Genomic DNA, 13525 nt, shown 5'->3' on the forward strand with positions numbered 1-13525 from the left:
ATGATGAGGCCACCAGCCAACGTGGAGGAGAGCCACGTGCTGGCTGTTTAAAACATGTCTTTCTGAGCAATAGTTACATGCAGACATACACACAGTTGAATCTAAGTTACATACACATACAGAGTTAAAGCTAGCTTACACTCACGCATATAAAGTTAAATCCAAGTCACATACGTGTACACATACATATATATTTCTTAAACAGGAGTTGAATAAATTAAAAGAAAGGAAAACCGATGGGTACAGAACAAGATGAAGCTGGATTTCCATCTCTTAATCCCATGTTGAAGCAAACCTAGAGAGGATATTTAGAGAGGGAGAGCAGACAGAAACAAGCAGGTTTTGGAGCAAAGAAAAAGAAAGGAAGTGGAGAAAGTGGGTACCTTTGGCTGGTCCTGCCAAGGTATATCTGTAATGGATTAGTAAAAAAATGCTGCAGAACCCCAAGTGACTGCAGCGGCAGAAACACTGCAGGTCAAGAGGCAGCAGTGGGTAGTGGGTCCCAAGAGCAGCCAGTCCCAGGCAGGACCAGCGCATGAGACCACACCACAGGTCCCAGGCAGGAAGCCATGCTGCAGGCGAGAGACAGAGACATGGATAGGCATGCCATGCAGAGTGAAGTTGATATTTATTTAATGGGTTATGGAAGGGAAGGGGAGAAGAGAGAAGAGCGGAGAGAGAGAGAGACAGGGCGGAGGGGGAGAACAGAAGCTGCTTCTTTAAGGAGGTGGAAAAGGAAGAAAGTCAGTGCAAGCAGGAAGGAAGATCTGCCTGCCTCAGCCGACAGAGGGTTGTCTCTTAAAGGGACAGGACAGATCATTACAATACCACTAAGCAAACATGTCACTCACAACGGAGTTAGCACAGGAGGAAAGAAAGGAGTAAAAGCCAAGAGACGAGGCAGAGAGAATGAGCTCTGCCTGGCAGGCATTTTTAAAGGGTACACATACCACATAGCTAGTGACAGAAAGGGACCTGGTGACATGTAACTGCCTTAGCAGTGAAGGCTGGACAGCATGGGGTGGGGTGGGGGGCGAGGTGGCCATGGACTGGGGAACCTGAGTCAGCGTTGTGGGGTATGGAGGTGTCGTCAGGACATACCATTACCTGGAGGGGAGTTAGAGGCAGGACAGCACCCCAAGTTGCAGCAAGCCCTAGACACACCAAGGGGAGGCAGAGACAGAAGACCAACCACATGCCTTCTCCACACTTACCACCTGCCCATGGTCAGCACAGGGAGAGAGAACACAGAGAGAGAAGGCCTGAAGTGCAGATAAGATAAAGGTTGAGGGGCTGGAGAGATGACTCAGTGGTTAAGAACACTAGCTGCTCTTCCAGAGGACCTGAGTTCAATTCCCAGCAACACTTGGTGGCTCACAATCATCCATAATGAGATCTGGTGCACACTTCTGGTGTGCAGGCATACATGTAGGCAAAAGACTATATACATAATAAATAAATAAATCTTTAGAGGAAAGATAAAGGTTGAAATTAGAGTGTACCCTTCCAACTACTGGATCACTGGCAGAATGTTGTATAGGTCCCATAAAATATCAGGATATAGGGTGCTAGGAAACAGCCATGTGGGTTGATATCTAGGGGGTATTTGAATCAGATCTGCCTGCAAAGGCAGGAAGACACAGATCCCACAAGTGAGGTAGGGAAATAAGATCCAATGGCTTTTTATCAAGCGAGGATTGAGAGAGAAAGGGGCAGTCTGCCCAGTGACTTGTCAGTCAAGGAGGAGGGGCCTAAGGGACTAATCTAAGACACTTGGGTCCAAGAGATGAGAAAGGCACAGGTCGCCCAGTGATTTATTAGTCAAAGAGCAGGGATGGAGGGACTAAGGGATGCTTGAGTCTGAGAGATGAGAAACGAGCCTTACTCGTGGGGCATGGCCAGAGGTGATTGTCAGCGAAAGGGGCCAGCCAGAGCCCTGGAGGCGGTGACTTGGTACTCTCTCACTCCCAAGGACACAAGAAGGATGCCAAATGCTCACTCCCACGGACCCAGGAAAGCCTTTACACCAACCAGAAGGGAAACTTAGCAGTTCTCCCGTGTGGCTGGTCCAGTGATCTGTGTTTGGTTGGGGGCTACATCCCAGCTCCTGGCACCTATTTTGGAATGCTGAGCGGAAAGCCCCATTTCAAGACCCCCTCCCTCCCCTGGGAGTTGCCTCAGTCCAGACTCAACCTCTGAGAAAGCCGGCCAAACGGTGACACTCCCTCCTCCACCCGCAGAGGGTCAAGACCACTCCCACCGGCTATTTAAACTGCCCCCCCAGAGACAGAACAAGTATCCTTCTGGTTCTCCTTTCCCCCGCCCCGTGTTTTCCCAGGGGCCACCCGGGAGCGCTGGCATCCATTAAACCTGGGCCTTTTTCGAATTCGGTTTGATTTGGTCTAATTTGGATTATTGCATTTTACCGAGTTTACCGAGCCAAAATAAAATTTAACAATCCGTTAGTTGGAAAAGCGAGACTGTCGCATGTGGACTGGATTCCAGGGTCCCAGCCTACTTCAGACTGCCAGTAGGCAGGAGGAAGCAACAAGATTCCACCAAGACACGACACCAATGTTATAATTTAAAAAAACCAGCAGGAGCATGCACAAGAAAGAGACGTTATGTGACATTTATGTGGGGAGTTTATTGAGGGAGGGAAATGGAGAGGAGGAGAAGGAGGAGGAGGAGGAGAGACAGAGAGAGAGACAGAGAGAGAGAGAGAGAGAGAGAGAGAGAGAGAGAGAGAGGGAGGGAGGGAGGGAGGGAGGGAGGGAGGGAGGGAGGGAGGGAGGGAGGGAGGGAGGGAGAGAGAAAGAGAGAGAGAGAGAGAAAAAGGTTCAAAGATGTGTTAAGTCAATAAATGAGCACCTTAACTACAGGGAATAGAAAGATGTGAGGAAATTCAGGCTTGGGGTGCACACCAATAATCCCAGTATTCAAGAGCTTGTTACTGGAGAATTGTGTATTATAAGTAGGCAGAGGCTACATCCTGTTTCATTTTGTTGAGAGAGATGGCAGGGGAGAGATACTGATGCAGGAGAAATAGCACTGGACAGTTAGTTCCAATTCTTGTTGTTTTGTTTTGTGTGTTTGTTTGAGACAGGGTCAGGTCTCACTGTATAGCTGTGATCTGGAACTTGCTATGCCACTATATAACTGTGGTCTGAAACTTGCTACGTTGACCAGGCTGTCCTTGAACTCACAGAGAGCTGCTGCTGCTGCTGCCTCCTGAGTGCTGAGATTGTAAGTATAGGTGGATGTGTAATGGGACTCTGGACTCTGGACTTCTATAATTCCCCAAGGTTAAGAGGATACATACTAACCTGAATTCCTAAAGACTGTTAATGTTTAATTATGTGTAGGTGTGTGTGTATGGGTGAGCATGTGCATGCAATTACAGAGGGGAGGTCAAAGGTACCAGATCACTTAGAGCTAGAGTTACAGGTAGTTATGAGTCACTTGATATGGAAGCTGGGAACTGATCTCAGGTCCCCTGAAAGTGCAGGTCCTTAGCTCAGCTCCCAAAGTCCTCCCTCCCATCAGATGTCCAGGGCCACACCACTGGAAAGTCCCTCAGACACACCCTGTACTTTGCCCAGAGCTCAGCCTTTCTTCCTGGGCTGTCCTTCCTGCATGCCCCAAGCCTCGGCTCAGGCTGTGATACCACACCCTTGACCTCACTCCGGGTCTAGTTCTCCTTTGAATCTTGACTGCTTGGTCTAGGGTTGTGGGCACACAGATGAGATCTCCTTTTCTTCGATAATTACAGTTATTTCCTTTTTATCATTTCAGCACCAATTTTACCAGATATGAGCTCCTTAGGGTTAGGAACTCAGTCTGATCTATTTGACCACTTGATCCCAACATGTCACTAGGACCTTGATAAGTATTCAATCTATTCCTTGGGGTCAGTGACTTCCCAAAGGTTTTCTGGGTGTGATGCACATCTTTGAATTTTTAGATCTGAAACACCTGAGGACTGGGACCTGCTACTCATTTCCATTCATCTCACTCGGGATCCTCTATGCCTGAGCACAGCCAGCTCTGCTCGCCAGACATGCGGATGGCTTCAGCTGGGGATGGCAGCCAGGCTCACAGTGTGAATGTACACTCAGGGACGTTCAAATGGCCCAGATGACTGCAGATCTAAGGGTTGGGAAAGAATTAGGTTTTGTGGTGAATTATCTCAAGTCTCAGCTGAGATTTAATGCCTTCTAAAAAGGCTTGCAAAGTGTTTGCTTTAGCAGTTCATCTGCTATAATTGGAGTCACACAGTGTTGCGGGATATTTGTACACCGTGTGAAAATGTATTGCTGTGATTAGTATAATAAAAAAAACCCTAAATGGCCAATAGCTAGGCAGAAGTTATAGGTGGGGCTTCTGGGTACAGAAAGAGGAAGTAGGAGGAGATAATTGAGGTGCAGAGAGACACCAATGAGACCTGGAGGGACTTGGACAAAAACAGTGAAAGAAATATAAAAAGCCATAAGGCAAAACATAAATTAGTATAAGTTAATTAAGTTATAAGAATTCATGAGACAAGCCTAAGATATGGCTGAGCTTTCATAATCAATAAGAAGTCTCTGTTTTGTTATCTGGTAGCTGGCTGGCAGCCCGAAGAAAAATCTAACTACAAATGGTACCCAGAGCAGGGACACACACAGAGCCACTTCTCACAGCTTACAGGAGCACAGCTCTCTTCAGAGGCCCTGGCTGTGCATCAGGGCACTTGAGCAACTGGCCTGATAGGAAAAAAGCCTGCCACTCACACTCAGCAAATTCTCAGAGCTGGGGTGACAAACACAGCTCCTGTGGGTGCTGTCATGAGACGAGGCTCTCAAATAACCAAGAGGGAAGAGCCAGCCACAAGAGCCCTGAGGCAGCTGGCATGTCTGTTTAAAGATTGTCTGTGGTTAGAGAAAATTGCAGATGTGCAGAAAGTCAGATTCTGATGGAGAAAACTTCAGAACAGGTAGAGTATGCTTAGAAATGTGCTTACATGCTAAAGAATGAAAAGAAAATGGGTATAGACAATCACAGAAAAAATAAATAATCTAAAAATAATGCCATTAAAAAGAGAGTAAGATAATACACACACACACACACACACAAAACAAGTAACATAATGATGGAAAATATTATCACGCAGGAACTTTGGACCTTATATGGTGTTTTATTAATTTTGAATTTATTTATTTATTTATTTATTATGTATACAATATTCTGTCTGTGTGTATGCCTGCATGCCAGAAGAGGGCACCAAACCCCATTAGAGATGGTTGTGAGCCACCATGTGGTTGCTGGGAATCGAACTCAGGACCTTTGGAAGAGCAAGCAATGCTCTTGACCTCTGAGCCATCTCTCCAGCCCCTAATTTTGATTTTTTGAATGCTGTAATCAGAGGCTGCTTTTTCATTCCCAGCTCTCCAGATCTAAATAATCACACAGAAACTATATTAATTACAACACTCTTTCACCAATAGCTCAGGCATATTTCTAGATAGCTCTTATATCTTAAATTAACACATTTTTATTATTTTGTATTTTACCTCGAGGTATGTGGTTTGGTAACTGCTGGATACTATGGGCCTGAAGGCTGAAGATTGGATGCCTCAATGTTACAGAAGAACTTTGGGTGACTGTCCAGGTAGCGAGATGTCTCTGTCAATTCTAGAATTTTAGAAGTTGCTTGCAATGCTCTTCCTGAATACTTAGGTAATATTATATCCTTCTGGAGTCTTTGATGGAGTTAAAGAACTTATAGCTATAGTTATAGTTTTCCTTAGTTATGACAAAAGATAAAGTAAATATAAATATTGTTACTGCAATTCTTGCTTGATAACTATTTTGTTACATGTTATTTTACTATGTTAAAGTTAAAGCCTCCCTTTTTGTTTAAACAGAAAAGGGGAAATGGTGTGGGGGGTCCTTTTGTCTATGTGTTGCTTTTATTGGTTAATGAATAAAGAAACTGCTTTGGACCTATAGCAAGGCAGAACTTAGGTAGGCAGGGAGAAAGAAGGGCAGAGTCAGAGGGATGCCATCTAGCCACCATCTGAGATAGACGTGTTGAAACTTTGCTGGTAGGCCAAGACCTCATGGTGATATACAGATTAATAAAATTGGTTAAATTAATATTAGGAGTTAGCTAATAAGAAGCTAGAGCTAATGGGACAAGCAGTGATTTAAATAATACAGTTTCTGTGTGATTATTTCGGGTCTAAACTAGCTGGGGGGCCAGGAACCAAAAGTAACTTGCTGCTACAGATACATATCTATCACCATGCTCAAAACTCAGGTCCAAATGGATCAAAGACCTCAACATAAATCCAACCACGTTGAACCTCATAGAGAAATTGGGGAAGTACACTTGAACACATCGACACAGGAGACCACTTCCTAAATATAACACCAGTAGCACAGAAACTGAGAGCATCAATTGATAAATGGTACTTCCTGAAACTGAGAAGCTTTTGTAAAGCAAAGGACATGGTCAACAAGACAAGGCCAGGCAGTAGTGGCACACACATTTAATCCCAGTGTCATAGTCCGGGACCAGCCCGGACCATAAATTATTTCTCAAACCAGAGGGGAGGTGTAGGAATAATTGAAGCAACACACATGACTTTATCGGGAGGGAGTTTTCAGAGATTCCCTCACAAAATCCTGAGTTCACACCCTGAAAATCACTTATGTTTATTCTCCAAATAGCTTTTATACCAAAACGTAAACTGAGGGGGAAGTTCATTAGCATTGTTTCCTACATAGCCGGGAGAATGACTGTGGTCACGTCCATGCCTTTCTGTGCCCATTTTGTCATGGCTTCCTATCTATGACTGTTCTGTGTGCCTGCTCTGTCAGGTAGACTGAATTAACACCTCTTTCCCAGGGGATCTCCCAAATTACAAAAAAAGTAGCAGAGCAACATTAGCATATCCTGACCCTTTGTTTAGATGTCATCAGTTTGTCTCAAAAGGCCAGGTGACCACCCCCTGTGTGGCAGATGCAAACTGTAGCCTGAAATTCTGGCCACCATACAATGTAGAAATAAGGGACTGTATAATATGGCACTACATCCCAGCACTCGGGAGGCAGAGGCAGGAGGATCTCTGTAAGTTTGAAGCCAGCCTGGTCTACAAGAGCTAGTTCCAGGACTGGCTCCAAAGCTACAGAGAAACCCTGTCTCAACCTCCCCCTCCCCCGGAAAAAAGAAAGACAAATGGTTCCCTACAGAATAGGAACAGATCTTCACCAGCTCCACATCTGACAGAGGACTGATCTCCAAAATATACAGAGAACTCAAGAAACTAGACAGCAAACTACCAAATACTCCAATTAAGAAATACAGACCTAAACAGAGAATTATCAACAAACCTAAACAGAGAGTTCTCAACAGAAGAATCTCAAATGGACAAAAGACATTTAAGGAAATGCTCAACATCCTTAGGAAAAGCAAATCAAAACAACTCTGAGAGGCCGGGCGGTGGTGGTGCACGCCTTTAATCCCAGCACTTGGGAGGCAGAGGCAGGCGGATCTCTGAGTTTGAGGCTACCTGGTCTACAAGAGCTAGTTCCAGGACAGGCTCTAGAAACTACAGGGAAACCCTGTCTCAACAAACCAAAAAAAAAAAAAAAAAAACCCCAAAAAACAAAAAACAACTCTGAGATACCATCTTGTACTGATAAGGATGACTAAGATTAAAAAACACCCGATGGCAGTTTATACTGGCCAGGATATGGCATAAGGGGAACACTCCTCCATTGCTGGAGAAGTGCAACTTATACAGCCACTTTGGAAATCAGTATGGCAAATTCTCAGAAAATTATGAATCAATATACCTCAAGACCCAGCAAGACCACTTTTAGGTATATACCCAAAGAATGCACACTCACACCACAAGGGCATTTGTTCAACTGTGTTCATAGCAGCATTATTCGTAATAGCCAGAACCTGGAAACAACTTAGATGCGCCTCAACTGAAGAATGGGTAAAGAAAATGTGGTGGCCATCTTTCAGTAACTCGCCAACAAGACAAACACAAAGGGAAAGAGGAGGGGCACTTGCTATATGTTCTCTAGGCCCTTTAGGAAACATGGAGTCATTCCTTTGGCCACGTACATGCGAATCTACAAGAAGGGCGATATTGTAGATATCAAGGGAATGGGCGCTGTTCAAAAAGGAATGCCCCATAAATGGCAAAACTGGAAGAGTCTACAATGTCACCCAGCATGCTATGGGCATCATTGTAAACAAGCAAGTTAAGGGCAAGATTCTTGCCAAGAGAATTAATGTGCGGATTGAACACATCAAGCACTCGAAGAGCAGAGACAGCTTCCTGAAGCGGGTGAAGGAGAACAACCAGAAGAAAAAGGAAGCCAAAGAGAAGGGCACCTGGGTTCAGCTGAAGAGCCAGCCTGCTCCACCCAGAGAAGCACACTTTGTGAGGACTAACGGGAAGGAGCCTGAGCTGCTGGAGCCCATCCCATACGAATTCATGGCCTGATGTACACAAAGAAATAAAAGACCTGGACTTTAAAGGGTTTTTCTTAAAAAAAAAGAAAATGTGGTGCATTTACACAATGAAGTACTACTCAGTGGTTAAAAAACAAAAAACAATGACATCTTGAAATTTACAGGCAAATGGACAGAACTAGAAAAAACTACCCTAAGTGAAGTAACCCAGATCTAGAAAAACAAATATAGTATGTGCTCACTCATAGGTAGATATCAAAATTCAAGCAAAAGATAACCATCCTATTGTCCATGAACCCAGAGAAGCCTGTACCCTCATCTAGAAACAGATGGATACAGATGCAGAAATCAACAACAAACCGCTGTTCCCGGAGTACAATCAAAGAGAGGAAGGAGTGATAATATGAGCAAAGGGGTCAATACCATGATGGGTAAACCCACAGAAACCACTGACTCCAGCTAGTGGGAACATACTGACTGTGAATTGAGACAATTGGGGAACCTGTATAGGACTGAACTAGGCCCTCTGAATGCAGGTGACAATGTTATGGCTTGGGCAGTATATGGAGCCACTGGCAGTGGGACCAGGATCTAACCCTAAGGCATACACTGACTTTGCAGAGCCCACTCTCTGTGGAGAGATACCTTGCTCAGCCTAGGCATGGGGAGAAAGGGGTAAGGGACTTGGTCCTGTCGCAAGGAGGTAAGGGGACAGACTTACTTGACTTCCTTTCTTACCCTTTCTGAGGAGCAGGCCGGAGATGGGGTAGGAGGAAAGTGGGGTTTGCAGGAGAAGAGGAGGGAGGGGGAGCTGGGATTCATAGGTAAAAAAACAAAAACAAATGCGTTTTTAGGTATCATGCATCTCTCCAACTTCAATCATAATATTTTGCGTTTGCTATAAATGTTTTAATGGTGCAATTAAGCTTAAGTTTAAATTAATAAAACTAATTTTAGTTGGTTTAAAAAAAAGAAAAAGAAAAAAGAAAAGTCTGACTACAACAGAGGTTAGCATGACTCCTGTCCATGGATGACACTCAAATTTATTCCATAATTTTAATTAGGAATGGTGATTCATCACTTCTATGATTTAGGAGGCTGAAGCAGGATTGCCTTGAGTTGGGTGGGCTACACAGTGAGACCCTGTCTGAAACATACCCAGAGCTGTTAATCCCAAGGGTGAAGAATAAGGCCACAACCACAGACCACAGTTTAACGTCAAATTTGAAGCAAGCTCCCCTCCACCAAGACATGGTTTTTTTTTTTTTTTGTTTTTTTTGTTTTTTTTTTTTTTGCCCTGGCTGTTCTAGAACTCTCTTTGTAGACCAGGTTGGTTTCAAACTCACAGAGATCTGCCTGCCCCTGCCTCCCAAGTGTTGGGATTAAAGGTGTGGACCTGGTCTACAAGAGCTAGTTCCAGGACAGGCTCCAAAGCCACAGAGAAACTCTGTCTCGAAAAACCAAAAAAAAAAAAAAAAAAAAAGGTGTACTCTGCCACCGCCGGGCCCAAGCAAGCTTTAATTAAGTAATGGTCAGGAGCATGGGCTCTAACCAGTTCCACGCCCAGGTTTCCAGGAAATGTCCCCAAGACATGGTTTGCAGGGGCTTAAAATATTTCTTCTTGTGCCCAATCAGGAGCAAGCATACATCCTGACGTACTTCCTCCCCATTGTGATGAAACCTATCTGGTGCACATGAGTCAAACAAACTGGTTTAGGGGAATGAAAACACGTGACTTGTTATTACCCATGAAAAACAGCCTCCAGCATTTCAGTGATGTCTGTCCTTGGGCAAGGGGCTTGCAGATCAGAGGCGATTTTTTTGGGGGGGGGTGTTTCGAGACAGGGTTTCCCTGTAGTTTCTAGAGCCTGTCCTGGAACTAGCTCTTGTAGACCAGGCTGGCCTCGAACTCAGAGATCTGCCTGCCTCTGCCTCCCGAGTGCTGGGATTAAAGGCGTGCGCCACCACCGCCCGGCTCAGAGGCGATTTTTGTTTCGTGGATCTCTTAGACATAGTAATTAAAATGTCTTTGTAACTTTGGCTCTCACAGAGCCTAGAGAGATGGCTCAGTGGTTAAGGTTGGGTGCTGTTTGAGCAGAAGACATAAATTAGCTTTCCTTCATTCATGCACAACTATCTGTAGCTCTGACTCCACGGGATCCCGCACCTTTTCCTAGACTCGCTGGGTATCTGCACCCACATGCACATACCCCACCACACACATATAGACATAAAATTAAAACGAAAGAAAATAAATCTTTAAATGGAATAAACACAAACAAGCACAACTAACTAAGCTCATGGGATCTTAAGCTATGATCCCCAAAGTCTCTTTCTGAATGGATGCAGTTAAGTGCTCAAGCATGAGGGAATAAGTTAATAATGGGTTAATAGGGACCTCTAAATGTCATCAAATTCTGACTATCAGAAAAGAACCGGGGCCAGCAGAGTGTTCTAACCAAGTGTCATACAACACTGAAGATGAAACAAGAGCTACGCTCTCCAGAGTGATCTGCCCCAGCCTGCCTTTCCAGCTCTGTCTTCTCTGCCTGGCCACACTCTGTTTGTAGATTCTGAGCACATCACCCGGTTTCATGCTCCAATGCCTCCACATAAGTGAGTCTTTATACTTCTTCCATCTTCCTGAAATTTATTTAATTCTTCCTTGTCCTTCAAAACCCAGGAAAAACAGTGCATCTGGAAAAAGTGACATAGAAACCTTCACTGGCCTGTATTGTCTACCTGGGCTGGGTATATCTAGGTTCCAATAGGTCTCAAGGTTTTGTTTATGCTGTCCTGGCTGTCTTGGAACTTGCTGTGTAGATCATGGAAATCTACCTGCCTCTGCCTCCAGGGAGCTGGAATTAAAGGCATATGCTGTAGTTGTGGTGTTTTTTGTTTTGTTTTTACTCTTTGCTCTTTGGTTCTTTGTTCTTTTGGGGACCACAACCCAACTTCCAATTCCAAATAAATCACACAGAGTCTTATTCTTTTTTATGAATGCCCAGCCTTACCTTGGCTTGTTTTTAGCCAGCTTTTCTTATCTTAAATTATCTTGTCTACCTTTTGCCTTTGGACTTTTACCATTTTCTATTTCTGTATATTTCTTCTTTCCTTCTTATCCCATGTCTGGCTGTGTGGCTGGGCCCCGGCATCCTTCTCTCCCCCTTCTCTCATTCCCTCATCCTCTCCTCCTCGATTTTTTCTCCTATTTATTCTTTCAACCTGCGAGCTCCACCTATCCTTTCCCCTGCCTTGCTATTGGTCATTCAGATCTTTATTAGACCAATTAGATGTTTTGGACAGGCACAGTAACAGCTTTGTAGAGTTAAACAAATGCAGCATAAAGGAATGCAGCACATCTTTGCTTCATTAAACAAATACTTCAAAGCAAAAACAAATGTAACACATCTTAAAATAATATTCTATAACAATACACTACCACACAAGGTTGATTTTGTGTTTTTTTATTTGTTTTGTTTTGTTGGTGCTGAGACTAAAACCCAATGCCCTGTGCAAAGTAAGTGTTAACTCTTCAGCTGACCTACATCCCATTTCCAGCTATGCAGTAGGCTTAGGGTTAGGGTTAGGGTTAGGGTTTGGTTAGGGTTAGGCCTAGAGTTAACATTAGGGTTTGGGTTAGGGTTGGAGCTAGGGTTAGGGTTGTCATTGAGGTTAGGGTTAGGGTTATATATATGGAAGTTTCTGTCTACCTGTTCCTGAAGTCATTCAGTCTCAAATAAACACACTGAAGCTTATATCAATTATAAATAGTTTGGCCTACTATACAGGCTTATTACTAATTAGCTCTTACAACTTAACCCATAATTTTTTTTATCTATGTAGCCATATATCTTAGTACATTTTTTCAGTAAGGCATTCTCATCTTGTTTCCTCTGCATCCTGCTTATGACTGAATGTCTGTCTTTCCTCTTCTCAGAATTTTCTTAGTCTGGATGCTCTGTCTATACTTCCTGCCTGGCTACTGGCCAATCAGTGTTTTATTAAAACAATTCTAGTGACAAGAACATTATCCCACAGCAGGGCTGGAACTAGAGTTAGAGTTAAGGTTGGATGTAGGTAGAACTCCTACACAGTTGTAGCTGGTTCCAGGATGTCAGCATATAGCCTTTATCTGCCCTTTGTCTTCAGCACCTTCCTTCTGTTTAACATATGCAAATCATGTCTGAGCGTTTCCCATGGCTACAATGTCTATGCAAACTTAGTTGGGCAAAAAAATCCGGCAAACTGCGATATTCTTTAATTGAGAATTTGCATTTGATGCTATTCTTTTGGTAGCTTAATTAAGATGTTTTGAGGATGTGGAAATCAACTTGATAAAAGTGTAAATTCAAGAACAATAAAACAGGCCCTTGTTTAAGGGAGAGGTCTCAGTCCTCAAGAGGTTGAACCCCCCCCCCACTCCCACCCCCCCAGCAGCTGGAAAGGCTAAAATCATCCTTAAGATCCATTGTCTACTTCTACGGACTTGTGTGAATCCACATCTATTCTATAACAACTGGAACTTGTGCTAGGGTTAGGTTTGGAGGCAGGGTTAGGGTTGGAAGGGCTAGGATTAGGGTTAGATTTGGGATTGGAAGTAGTGCTGAGTTAAGTTAGATTTAGGGTAAGGGTTAGGTTTTGGGTTGGAGCTAAGGTTAGAGCGAGGGTTGCAACTAAGGTTAGGGTTGGAGCAAGGGTTAGGGTTTGAGTTACGATTGGGGTTCAGTTTTGTTTGTGCCTAGGTTTAGGGTTAGGATAGGTTTTAAATTACAGTTATGTTTATTTTTAGGATTGGGGTTAGGATACGGTGAAGGAAGCAGTCAGGGTTATTGTTAGGGTAAGGGTTAGGGTTATGATTTGTTTATGGTTTGGGTTGGGTTAGAATCAGGGTAGAGTGTTTGTGTCCAGGCCTTACTCCAGCCCCAGGCATCCATGTGTCTATTGGAGTCTGGAATGTTTGGGTTAAACTTTCTATTCTAGATCTCCTTAGCCCAGATTCCACCTCTGAGTAAGCCCACGAGATGGTGATTCCTATTAGAGTGGGTC

At 44.0% G+C, this 13525-nt stretch overlaps 1 pseudogene; it reads left to right on the forward strand.

Moving 5' to 3' along the window:
* Nucleotides 1–1016: 1016 nt before the first annotated feature.
* Nucleotides 1017–8507, forward strand: LOC119817244 (annotated as a pseudogene).
* The last annotated feature ends 5018 nt before the right edge of the window (nt 8508–13525 follow it).

The sequence above is a fragment of the Arvicola amphibius genome, chromosome 6 (assembly GCF_903992535.2).
Source record: "Arvicola amphibius chromosome 6, mArvAmp1.2, whole genome shotgun sequence".
Lineage (NCBI taxonomy): Eukaryota > Metazoa > Chordata > Mammalia > Rodentia > Cricetidae > Arvicola > Arvicola amphibius.